Below are 13,490 nucleotides of genomic sequence, written 5' to 3' on the forward strand. Positions count from 1 at the left end.
GAGGTTTCAACTGAGTCAAATGCTTTTTCGTAATCAATGAATGCTATGTATAAGGGCTGGTTATATTCCGAGCATTTTTCTATCACCTGATTGATGGTATGGATATGATCGATAGTAGAGTACCGTTTCCGAAACCTTGCTTGATCCTTTGCTTGATTGCATTCTAAGGTTGTCCTGATTCTATTAGCGATTACCTTAGTAAATACCTTATACGTAACAGACAGTAAGCTAATTGGTCTGTAATTTTTAAGGTTCTTAGAGTCCCCTTTCTTGTGAAGGAGGATAATGTTTGCATTCTTCCATGGTTCCGGTATCGTTGGTGACACCAGGCACTGCGTATACAGGGTGGCCAGTTTTTCTAGCACGATATCCCCCCCGTCCTTCAGCAAATCTGTAGTTATCTGATCCTCTCCAGCTGATTTCCCCCTTTTCATAGTTTCTAGTGCTTTCTTTACCTCGTCCTTCGTCACTGGCGGAACGTCTGACTGTTTTCCCCTACCGCCAATCTCATTATGGTCCTGACTACTTTGGCTACTGTAGAGATCTGTATAGAACTCCTCGGCAACTTCAATATCTTTTCCATATTAGTGATGACGTTGCCCGCCTTGTCCTTTATCGCTTACATCTGGTTTTTTCCTATGCCCAATTTCTTCTTTACCACTTTAAGGCTTCCCCCGTTCTTTACAGCATGCTCAATTTTCTCCATGTTATACTTCCTTATATCGGCCACCTTGCGCTTATTGATTATCTTTGATATCTCGGCCAATTCGATCTGGTCTGTTGGATTAGAAGCTTTCATACTCTGGCGTTTCTTAATTAAATATTTCGTCTCCTTAGACAGCTTGCCGATATCCTCTCTAACTATCCTACCGCCTACTTCTACCGCGCACTCAGTAATGATATCTCTGAAATTATTGTTCCTTGCCTCTAGGGTAATGTCGCCATCCTCAGTTAGAGCTGAAAACCTATTCTGTAGCGAGATCCTGAACTCTTCTGCCCTCCCCCTCACCGCTAATTCGTTGATGGGTTTCTTTCTTACTAATCTGTTGCGTTTCTTCTTCAGATTTAGGCTAATTCGGGACCTCACCATCCTGTGGTCACTGCATCGCACTTTCCCGATTACCTCTACATCTTGCATAATGGCGGGGGTTGAACACATTATGAAGTCAATTTCATTTTTAGTCTCTCCGTTAGGACTTTTTCATGTCCATTTCCGGTTCTTCCGTTTGCTGAAGAAGGTATTCATGATTCGTAAGTTATAGCGCTCTGCAAACTCAACTAGTAACTCCCCCCTGCTATTCCTGGAACCAATGCCATAGTCACCTACTGCCTTGTCTCCTGCCTGTTTTTTCCCTACCTTGCCATTGAAATCGCCCATTAGTACAGTATACTGCGTCTTTACTTTTCGCATTGCCGATTCTACATCTTCATAGAAGCTTTCAACTGCCTGGTCATCATAACTACATGTAGGTGCATAAGGCTGTACAACCGTCAGTTTATACCGCTTATTAAGCCTAATTACGATGCCTGCAACCCTCTCATTAATACTATAGAATTCATCTATATTACCCGCTATATACTTATTGAGAAGGAAACCTACTCCTTGTTGTCGCCTCTCTGGTAAGCCTCGATAACACAGTACATGCCCATCCTTCAGTACAGTATATGCCTCATTCGGCCTCCTAACCTCACTAAGCCCTATGAAATCCCATTTCATGCCATCTAGTTCCTCTAACAGCGCTGCTAAGCTAGCTTCACTTGCTAGGGTTCTAGCATTAAACGTTGCCAGGGTCAGTTTCCAATGGCGGCCTGTCCAGCGGAGCCAGGCTCTCGATGCACCCCCTGCTGCGTCACAGGTCTGACCGCCGCCGTGGTCAGTTGTTCCGCAGCCGCTGGTGACTGAGGGCCGGGGTTTTATGGAGCTTATCATAGGAGGTTGCGGCCAATTACTGCACCAGGTTGGCCAACTCCTGTTCTGGTGAGGGAGTGCGTTGCCGGAGGTGTTCACAGGCATCAGGTTACAAAACACTGTCTGAGGATAAACTGTCTCCGCGGACAAACCCTACACTTTAAAGAAGGCTGCATATTCTTCTGTATCCACCTTCTTCATTGCTTTGGCCAAATTGATAGCAAGCGTTCGCCTAAGTGAATTATTTTATATAATGTTTCTCAAATTCTTTTACTCAATCATTGCATAAGTAAACGCTGCTTTTCCCTTAGCTGGCTGCGTGCCTCACTGGAGTTGCACTACATTAATGGCACGGCAAACAGTGTACCAGCTCCGCTGAAGCAAATCTATAGTAGCACAAGCCGCGCTTTGCGCAAAAAATTCAAATAGTTGATTTCGGCAACACTTGAATTTGTGGAAGACAACTCACGCCAGATTTCTCTCACACCGTATTCATTAGGGAAACTATCTATTCTAGATTCTCTGACGATACAGTTGTTCCAAATATAAACGTTAGAGGTAAATAATGCCTTCTTAAGGAATACGTGTTGCAAAAAATGCTTTTAGCACTCGTGCCGACTTAAGCAAGATAAACGGGTTGTGTATGTATGTCAGTCAGGAGGCTTATAGGGACCGGATAGCTGAACAGGGGGCGCCGCCTCTCGGCGCAGCGCTCATTGCAGGCATGCGCCGGTGCATTGCCAGTGCATTGGAGTGCGCTGTTTGTCGTTGGTTTCGGTGAAAACTGGAAATCCTAATGTTTTATGATGTTGTGAGTGAATATATCCTCAGGAGAGCAGAATCTTTGGTTAGTTGTGTGAATATTGCTGCCAGTGTGAAAAAGACAAGGAAGAGAAGCAGACGACGACGATGTTCTCGTTTCGCGCTCGGACCCTTCGTCCCTGGTCTTCGCCAACACCGGGCTCTCTGTGCTATCGGCTGTGCGGCCTCTCCACGCCTTTTGCCAACATGCCATCTTGAGAAGTGCTGGGCAGATCTTCCATGCACCGGACGCCCCTTTCAAGCTGCCATTGCAGCCAAGGACGCACTCTCAGGGTAGAAACGCCTGTTCACCAGCTTAGCCGCCGTCTACGTGGCCTATCTGCCGAATTCGGTCCGCTTCCTGATGTATGGTCTACGAGTACACAGACTATCACTATGAGCACACAAGCGATTTTTAATGTCCTGCTTCACCAGCGAGATCCCCCTTGCTTTCATGGTCTTCCCCAGGAAGACGCCGAGGCTAGCTGGACCAGTTCGACTGGGTGGCCATGTTTAACGCCTATTACGCGAACGCGAAAATTCGCCATGTGTACGTGGCCCTGGAGGACTCGGCGAGGACCTGGTACGTCTATCATGAATCTCGGGTGCAAACATGGGGCACGTTCAAAGCAGAATTTCTTCAGGCATTTATTAGCACAATCCTTAAATAAAAGGGAGATCTACTTCAGAATCGCATCCAGCTTCCGAACGAAAGTGTGATAGTATACGCGGAGGAGATGAATCTCTTGTTCCGCCGCGCAGATCCAAACATATCGAGAGAGCGCAAAGTGTGAATATTGATGAGAGGTGTGAAAGAGCAGCTCTTCGCCGGCGTCGTTCGCAGTCCGCAGTGACCGTTGATGCTTTTGTCACGGAAGCTACTTGACTCGAGAGAGCGCTTGACATGTGGGCACGGCACTACGAGCGCACGACTGTGTCAATGCTGTTCACGTGGGCTGAGAGATCCACTGTGTCATCAGGAGACTCACTGCGTGAGACCATTCCAGCCATTGTGCGCGAAGAGCTGGCTAAACGCATGCCTACGCAGGCGTAGCCGCAAATTGCATCGGTCACCGATGTTGTTCGCGAAGAAGTGCAACAAGCTTTGGGTGCCGCGTCGTTTCTTGGAAGCCTTTCACAGCCATCTATAATGAGTTACGCTGCCATCGCAAGCTGTTTTCTGCCGCCTTCAACACCACGTTACGAAGCGCCTGCGCTGGCCGCCCCCCAAATGCCACTGCCACTTCCCAGCTGACGTTCCTCCAGCGACCCAGGCGCCGCCGGACTGACAGCTGGCGAACCACGGACTACCGGCCGCTGTGCTACTATTGTGGCGAAGTTGGAGATGTCTGGCGTCGCTGCCCGCACAAAGAGATGTGTCTTCGTGGATTCCCCTTCGGTGCTCGCTGTCCGCAACCGAGAGAGCGCCCACGGTAGATTGCCGACTATCTTTCTAACCCAGACTCAGCCCAGCACCACCGATCACCTTTGCTCCGCCACTACAATTCCTCCGAGCAGCGGGAACAGTGTAGAAATCCCCGTAGGGGAAACTAGACGCAGCAGCCTCTGGAGGTGTGGCTGCTCGAAGACGAAATGTACTCCAACGACGCAGACCACTTCGCCGACGCCGAGCAACCCGGAGACAACGACGACGATTACCGAGCCGCCCAAGTTAATGACAAGCCGACAACCCGACCAACTGCGCAGCCGACTCCTTCTCTACGACACAGCACCTCTTCGAGGCACTGAAGCCTAGACCTGACACCTCGACATTACCGCAGCGAGACGTCACCGCCAGCCGACTTAGACCTTTCAGTTGACGGCATCGTTGTAACATCTTGGGTGGATACGGGGGCCGATTATTCCATTCTAAGTGGATCATTCACCGCGGCACTCAACAAGGTTATTACAGCTTGGGACGGCCCACAGATACGTACAGCTGGAGGACATTTGATTAAACCTAAAGGAACGGGCAGAGCGCGAGTCACAAGTTAAGCGCGAACCTTCCTGGCAACGTTTGTTGTGCTAGCAGATTTCTGCAGAGACGCTATACTCGGTATGAACTTCCTGAGCAAAAACGGCGCCATAATCGACCTGCAGTCTCAGTCGGTTCAGTTTTTGATACAGAATGCCCTAGACGTAAACTGTGTATAGCCGGCGCTGCTTCACATTCTGGACGAGCACGTGGCTTTTCCTCCCCGCTCCAGTGTAGTGGTGACCATCGGAGCGCACACCATCCGGGGAGGGGAAGTTGTAGTAGAGAGTAAACTACCTTCGCTTCTCGACCGCGGCATTTCTGTTCCTCGGGCTGTTGTCATCCTCGAAGATGGCAAAGTCGACTTCTCACCAATTTCACCAACGAACAGCGGCATCTCAATAAGGGAATAATGGTCGCTTATATTCATGCGATCGCTGAAACTAGGTGCGTGCATAGTTTAACTTGTGATTCTCGACCGGGACAAGAGGAAGTGGCCGACCTAAAGTACATCACCCTGGCACTACTGCAGACGGAGCAAAATAGCCTGGGGAATCTTCTCAATCGCTACAAAACTGTGTTCGCATCGATGCCGCGCGTCGTTCGCAAACACTTTGTAAAACATCGTATTATTGCGGACGACACAGTACAATCACTCCGACAGTCACCCTATCGTGTCTCATCTAAAAAATGTGCCGCAGTTACCACTCCAGTTAAGGAAATCCTTGATCACGATGTTATTTGACCATCTCAGAGCTCCTGGGCGGCACGTGCCGTCCTTGTCAAGAAAAAAGACGGCTCATTACGGTTCTGTGTAGAATACTGACGCTTGAACAATGTAACCAAAATGGTTGTTTGCTCCCTGTCCAGAATCGATGATGCTTTAGATTGTCTATGCAACATTCAGAATTGATCTTCCACTCACCTCAAATTATGGGTACTGGCAAATGGAGGTAGACAAGAGGGACGCGAGGATACTACATTTATCACTCCAGACGGGCTGTACGAGTTTTAAGTTATGCGGGTCGGCCTTTGCTTTGCGCCAGCAACTTTTCAAAAGCTTATGAACAGCGTCCTCGCGGATCTGAAATGGCAGATTTAACTCCTATACCTGGACGAAGACAGAAAAATGTCGCTTTGCCTACGAAGAATTGAAAATTTTAGGCCACATCGTCAACAAGGAAGGGGTACTTCCTGATTCCGAGAAAACTGTTGCCATCGTGAATTTCCCGCTGCCACGAGACCAGAAGGAACTTCGGCTCCTCCTCGGTTATGTGCGTACTACCGCCGCTTTGTGCCAAGTTTCTCCAAAATCGCGGCGCCCCTTACGTATCTCACCAAGGCAGATGTACTGTTCTAGTGGGAAACACCGCAGCAGTGGGCATTTCAAGACCTTCAACGCCTCCTTCAGTCACCACCCGTTCTGGCGCACTTTGATGAAAACTCTGATAAGGAGGTATACACCATTGGGAGTATTTTTGGTTTGGGCGCTATTCTAGTTCAGGTCCAAAAGGGCCAACAACGTGTACTGGCTTACGAAAGTCGTTCGTTGTCGAAGACCGAGGGCAAATATTCTGCCACTGAAAAAGAGTACCACACCATTGTGCGGGCAATTAGGAAGTTCAGGGTATACCAGTACGGGAGACATTTTAAAGTAGTGACGGATCATCACGCGCTTTACTGGTTAGCCAGTATCAAGGCTGCATCAAGGCGTCTTGCACGATGGAGTTTCCGCCTACAAGAATGCGACATCACAGTGACCTACAAATCCGGTCGAAAACATTTAGACGCAGATCGTCTTTCCCGGGCTCCCGTCGAGCCTTCCCCAACTGACGCAGGCTAAGACGACGCCTTCGTCAGCGCAGTAAACTCTACAGACTTCAGCGTGCAACAACGCACCGATCCTGATCTTGAGGCAATGCTTACCTGCAAACTACTAGCGGCAGAGTTCTTGTAGTTTACCGGCGCGCTTTACCTTCCCTCTTACTACGCGACGACGTCCTTTTCGAGAATTTTTCCCCCAGCAGTCGACACTACTTGCTTGTCGTTCCTACAAACATACGCAACGAAATTTTGCTTGCCTGCAATGACGAACCAGCTTCCGGCCACCTTGGAATCACTATAACGCAAGCTATGATTACAGAAAAATACTACTGGCCTCGTCTGAGACATGCCGTTACGAATTATGTTCGCACATGCCGTGACTGTCAGCGCCGAAAGATGCCTGCTGTCAAGCCAGCCGGCTTCCTAAAACCCATAAAGCCTCCTTCCCAGCCGTTTCAACCAATCTGGATGGATTTGTTAGGACCATTCTCTACCTCAAGCTCCGGACAAAGGTGGATAATAGTCGCCGCAGACTACATGACATGATACGCGGAGACAGCGGCTCTTCCGAGGAGAATCGCAATAGAAGTTGCAAAATTCTTTGTACTGAAAATGGTCCTGCGCCACGGTGCTCACCGGGTTGTGATAACGGACCGAGGTGTTGCTTTTTCTGCTAAGCTTATGCACTGAAAGTCCCACAAGTAAACCCCGCCCCCCTCCCCCCCCCCCCCCCCAGGAGTTAAGTCCCACAAGTCATCCCAGTACTATTTCATACTATCCCCATACAAATGGATTAACCGAAGGTTTGAACAGAACGCTTGCCGACATGCTTTCAGTATATGGGGACGTTCAGCACAAAATGTGGGATGCACTCCTAGTCTACGTAACGTTCGCGTACAACACAGCCATCCAAGAAACGACCAATGTGACGCCGTTTACCCTTGCTTATGGTCGCCAAGTCACTACAACACTCGACGCCATGCTGCCCCATGACGACGACCACCGCAATGATGACGCTGCGTATTTGTTGCAACGTGCCGAAGAAGCCCGCCAGCTCGCTAAGCTGCGCATCCGTGAGCAGCTGGTGCAGAATGCGCGACGTTAGAGCCTGCGGCACGGCGAGGTTGAATATCAGAAGAATGATCTTGCCGGGATTTGGTCTCAAGTTCGACGACGCGGACTTCGCGAAAAGCTCTTGCTAACAACTACGAAGTTGTTCCTCACGAGGCCCCACGATCAAGACGTGCCGCATGCCCAGAGATGGCCCACGTCGTTCGCCTCAAACCTTTACACGCGAGGACGCCCTACCTGTGAGTCCGTGACTTGTCTCGAGCTTCGGGTCGATGCTTCCTCACCGGGGGAGCTAATGCTGCCACTGCGAAGAAGACAATAAAGTGAAGCAGAAGAACATGAAGTTCCCGTTTCGCGCTTGGACCGCTCGCGCCTGGACTTCGCCAACACCGGGCTCTCTGTGTTACCGGCTCTGCCACCTTCACATGCCTTTTTGCCAACGTGAGCAACGTCAGAATATGTCCGGTAAAACGAAGCCCGTTCAAATAAGGCTGACGAAACGTGGTGTACTGCCAGCTACGCGAACTCGTTGGACGTTTATAAGTCTATTCATTTCTACAGGCTTCCACACAAGCATGAGTGGCGGGTGACCTAAGCACGGTTCTTTGAAAGGTAGAGGCACGCATCTGCGTATTTGGTTACTGTGTGGTCGTGGAAAGTGCCGGATGTTTAAATCCTTCCCCAGGAATGACGCACGAGAGACGAACCAGAATGAACTCGACAGCGTAAGTTGCAATGCTAGCATTTACCCACCTGTGTACAAGAAACCCTCAGCACGGAAACAGAAAAAGCGGCCACCGTCGTCTTTCGGGCTGCGTTACAATCTTCAGTGATTGGCAAAGACAATATTGGTGCAGCAGGAAGAGCAGATAGGAGACATGAACAATTCCCATTACCACAATCCTGTGCTTTTTCCTCTCTTCGCTTGTTAACCGATGAAAATGCGTTGAGAGCTCTGCTTTTATACTCGTAAAATTTGTTAACCATTTTTTTGTGTCATGTCCGTCTCGTCTAAGAAAATCACTTATTTCAGAGTTCGTTCAATACTGCATGGTCACAAAATCTGCTATCAGTTTCATATAAAAAGCGAACAAGAAAAAATATTTTAGTTGTTTGAAACGGAGCATGAACGTAGCATTTTTTTAATTTTAAAAGCATGCAGATTACCGTTTAGAGTGTTAATAGGTTCCGCTCATATTTCTTTCCAAGCAGATTTTTTTTTCGCATTCACGTTGTACTTGACACGAGTTTACATATTTTCGCAGCAGCGCCCATTCCCTGGCCCGCCTAAATCCAGTGTTTCTCATTGGCGTTTCAGTGAACACGAGATTTCCTAATTATGGTGCAGTAAGACAAGACCGTTTTACAGATCAAAAATTTCTTGTATGGCCAATGCTGTAAACAGATATAGCGGTAGTCCGCAAGCTGCAGTAACAAGGTATGTAAAAGCAATGACTCTCAGTGATGCGGAATCCTTGACGTGCAAAACGAAAACTGCCTATATGGTCATATTCCCTCCAGCTCATCAGGTATCGCGGTCAGGTATCGGCCCAAAAAGCTTGTGGTACGCTGAGTAAGTCGAACACCTTAGCGAACGAGCCATCAGAGGGATTTCTTTAAGAATATGAGGCCCTCTTACTTGTCAGTGGCTTATCTACAACACATCACACAGTCTGAAGTTTTTTAGAATGTATTCACCAGTTTAGCAGTATTGGACTACTGCGTTCAAATGCTCAAGGCTGCTGCGGTCAATCGCATTGAACTTCCTGCGCTGAGAGAATGCCTAAATAAGCAAAGGCGAAATACTCCCAAAATTCCTCTTTCCTAGCAGGTATGGGAAAAATAGGGCAACTCATAGCAGGGAAATTGTTTTTTTTTTCGCAACCTCCGCAGCATTTCGATAGAAATGTATTTATAGCATAACATTTTCTGTCAGTTATCTGCAGTATCTCCGACGGGTTCAACCAGAGCAGTTTCGTGTATGTTACAATAATGCTGAGGTGGTATTACTGATTTCGCGTATATTAGGATTAAGTTTGATAGTCTAAGGCCGGTTTCAGGGACCTATTGTAGCAAATTTTGCAGGAAGTCCTGAAAGTATGTTTGTTTGCTTTTCCTACTATAAAGGTAATCCTACTTTTGCCTTGCTTGTTTATTTTTATTCCTTTCCAGCTCTCGTTGCAAGGTTGAAGGCGGAAAAGTCATCTGCTTTTATGCTATTCTGAAATTTTTGAGCCTGTTATCAAAATAGACAGGTGCCACATCTTTTTCATTTTACATGAACGCTGACCATTAAGACTACCCTTACTACGGCCCCATGGCTACACGGCTCGGCAGTATTTGATCTTCAGGCGGGTTTCGACAAGAACACAATTAAGATGAACGCGCAGTGCAGGCGCCGATTCCGCCTCCGAGGTCCTTTTGACAAGCACCTAACGAAGGCGTTCCTAGCGCATGGTTAATCCGATCGCGCGGCGTTTTCGAGTTATACCAGAAATACCATGCTTCGAGCGCTTTTACAAACACACACACACAAAGACACGCACGCGCTGCCGAGGACGGCCCTTTACTTTTTCACGATTTCCCGGTAGAAAAATACTCCTTGCGTTTACTCAAAGTAGCTCAAAGCCGCACTGCAAAACGACTGGTAAGGACATCCCCGAGTACGCCTCGCAGAACGGAAACGACTGCGACTCTCAACTGCCTCGTCACTCCGCAGCGGGTGTCGCCGTTCCGCCGTGGCGACGGTGGCGCCATACAACGGGCGTTCGATCTCTATAGTCGCAAGTCTACGGAATCAAGTCAGCTGCAACCCTGCAACCTGTTTTTGAGGGCCTAAACAAGAAAAAAAAATGCTATGGCAATTTTTTGTTAATAGTGCGACAGCATGAATTCTTACTTTCTTACTGTGTTTAACTACTGTTTTGGCAATATTTACATAATAAAAGCTTTCGGTTGCGCCGACGTCAAATTGTGGAATTCTAATAGTAGTATCAGCGATCAACTCATGTGCAACGGCGCGGTCTATTACGGAGGACACTGGAATAACGTTGCTTTTGAGGCCATATGTGTGACATGGTTCTTCGCGATGGATCCAATTTTACGTTCTCGATAGCCAGTTGTTTTCTCTGCAGTATCTGTCATCTGTGACGTTTTCGTCAATTTGTATCCTAAAGGGCCTGATGAGCTCATCACTGAACTCTTGTTTATGGCATGGGGAGCATACTGCTTCATTTCCGCCAATAAATGAATTTTTTTGTGTTTATGATCCCAATTTACATGCATTTGCAGAATATTTTTTTTTCTGTCTGTTTCCTCTAAAAATTGAAGGTTTACAACAGAAACAACCACAAATATTACGAGAATACTATGGCAGAAAGCTAGACAGATTTACTCCTCTATAATGGTTTTCTGGCCTGCCAGCAGTTAGTAATGCAGTGCTAGCTCTATGCGTGTAGTTTCTAATCGATTTTTTTTTTAAATTTCGTTAAACCTTGAAAAAATCGTTTTATACTCAGTGTAATAATTAACTTTAAGAGTTGTGATTTTTTTGTACTCTCTCTTGCTCAGTGGTTTGTAATCAAAATGCGAATTGTTACACGTCATGCATAAACCAGCAAGCCTGAAGCTCTGAGATGGGGATACTGTCCTGTGCCTTTTGTTCTTATTTAGAGCCCGTGTTAGGCAGACGGCTAGATTGTTTTACGCCAATCATGAACCCATTCCATTTCGAGCGGAATGATGCATTCGCCACTGGGCAACGACCACACTGCGAGAGAGAGAGTATCGGAGTCGTTCAATGGCTGACTGAGTTAGGCCTAGCTGACACCTCCCGCGACTGCCTATGCAAACTGCATGTGCGTGTTATCTGTTTGGTATACTGGCCTTGTCATTCAGATGAGGGAATCGACCGCATGGGGGCTTCCTCGCTTCCTCTCCATTATCATTTATGTATGAGGTAGACTACAGTATCGTTGTGAGAGCTTCGTAAGACGCTATTGTATAGATCCTAAATGCAGGACTCTTTTTGAATTAGCGGGCTAAAAAGCGGGTTTAAATTTGTGCATGTTTTTTAAGGCGACCGAACAAACAAGAAAAATGATTTTACTCTGTTGTTTCAGCATTCTAGGTCGGGGAAATCATTGTCTCCTGCTGAGTGCGCGAATATGGTGAGTAGATTGCATTTTTTCTTGAATCAGGAATATGATATCTTAAATGAAATAAATTCAGAACGGCTCTATGGTATGGAATGAAGAAACTTTGCTGATTATCAAGAGCATCATGCTCTTCTTGAGTTCTTGCACTAGCCAGGAGGGCGCCATCAGTACTCTATTTATTTATTCTCAAATAAAAAATAAAAGACAAAAAGGTAGAAAAAAGCGCAGAACACTGCACTGGTTCACCTATCGTTAATGTGATGTACCAGCAAGCTAAGAGCCTCTACCTTAAGACAATTATTTTCTTGTTCTTTGGGCTTGTCTGAACTCTGCCCTTCAAGACCCTTCGTGTGCATCTCTTTCGGTCAGCGTATTGTGTGCATGGATTTTTGTTCGTCAAGTACTCTACGCTAGTGTGCCTGTCTTTATTACGATGTTTATCATTTGTTCTGTGAATTTCATGTAATTTAGATTTTTTCCTTATTTGCGTTCCTCAAAACCCTTCTTCGAGCAACCCGTTTGGTCAGCCTTGTACGTCACGAACAGCATCCTCTTCAAGGTACAAGCCCGTTTTGTCACAACTCTATCACGGCCATCAGTTGTGCGCTATGGGCTTATGGGGTACTCGGATACCTACGAGATACAGTTGGTGCTTATTAATTGTCATGCCAGCTTTACATGCACCACACAAACATTGGCACAGCTTTTTGTTCGATGACCTTGGAGCTGATTATCGGATTTGTTAGTAACGGCAGCTATGTGTACAGCAGTAAATACCAAATACACGTTTCTGTCTGAGCTCAGTATGAGCCGCTAATCTTCACAATTATATCCGGCTTGAAGCAGGAAAAAGGCCGCTCAACCTTCCTTTTAATATTATTATTTAGTGGTACGCGCAACATGCATCTTTAAATTGCAGCTCCGCCTCCTCAATAGAGCGCTTGGAGCTACGTGTGGTGTCAGGCTCAACAGTTAACGAGCTGAGCTGGTTTTAGCACCTGGGTGACGTTTCATACACACCCTCCTTTTTATGATGTTCTTTTTTTTTCTGCACGATACGAAAAATAAATTTTCTGACGCACAATTATTCGTATCGGCTTCGCTAATTTGCAACAAACTCACCACTGATTATGTAGCGTTAGCCCATATACGATTACAGTGAGCCACAATGTATTACTTATTTTTTCTTATCTTATGGCTGTTATAAGGCGCTAGCAAGCTGTAAGGAAACGCTAGCCTGGTAGCATAGAGCCCCAACCAGAAACTTGACGAGGTCCCGGCAAAAACAAACTTTGTCTAGAAAGAACAACATTTTAGTCTTGCATAGTGTAAAATGAACCATACAAGCAGGTCCAAGAGGTATGATTACGTGTTAACACATCGGGTTTGTCTCAACAGCCAATTTCTTTAGGCAGGGAATCCCCGTCATCTAACTGCTCTCGCATTCGAGATGGTAAAGAGTAAGTGATCAGAAGAGGCCCGTGTCGACCCAAGCATAATGTCTGGCCTTCCACTGCTGAGAAAGACATGAAGGTGCACCTAGCACTAGTCGTGGTTGACTCTTTACTTAATGCTAGACTTCTGACATGCACATAAACGAAGATGCATGGCAACGCGAAATGTCCGAGCTGACATGGGCATGTAAGCCATAGCTGGCATCGAGTGCAGGTCTACAGAACGCTTAAAACGGCCAAATTCTCACTGTGATTGCTTCCTGCGCGTCCGTTGGCAATCGCATGCAACCGTGGCAAAA

At 46.9% G+C, this 13,490-nt stretch overlaps 1 pseudogene; it reads left to right on the forward strand.

Moving 5' to 3' along the window:
• The first annotated feature begins 7,335 nt into the window (after positions 1–7,335).
• Positions 7,336–13,490, forward strand: part of LOC146188404 (luciferin 4-monooxygenase-like) — a 95,053-nt pseudogene continuing 88,898 nt past the window's right edge.

The sequence above is a fragment of the Amblyomma maculatum genome, chromosome 5 (genome assembly GCF_055883805.1).
Source record: "Amblyomma maculatum isolate TAMU_Amacu chromosome 5, ASM5588380v1, whole genome shotgun sequence".
NCBI lineage: Eukaryota > Metazoa > Arthropoda > Arachnida > Ixodida > Ixodidae > Amblyomma > Amblyomma maculatum.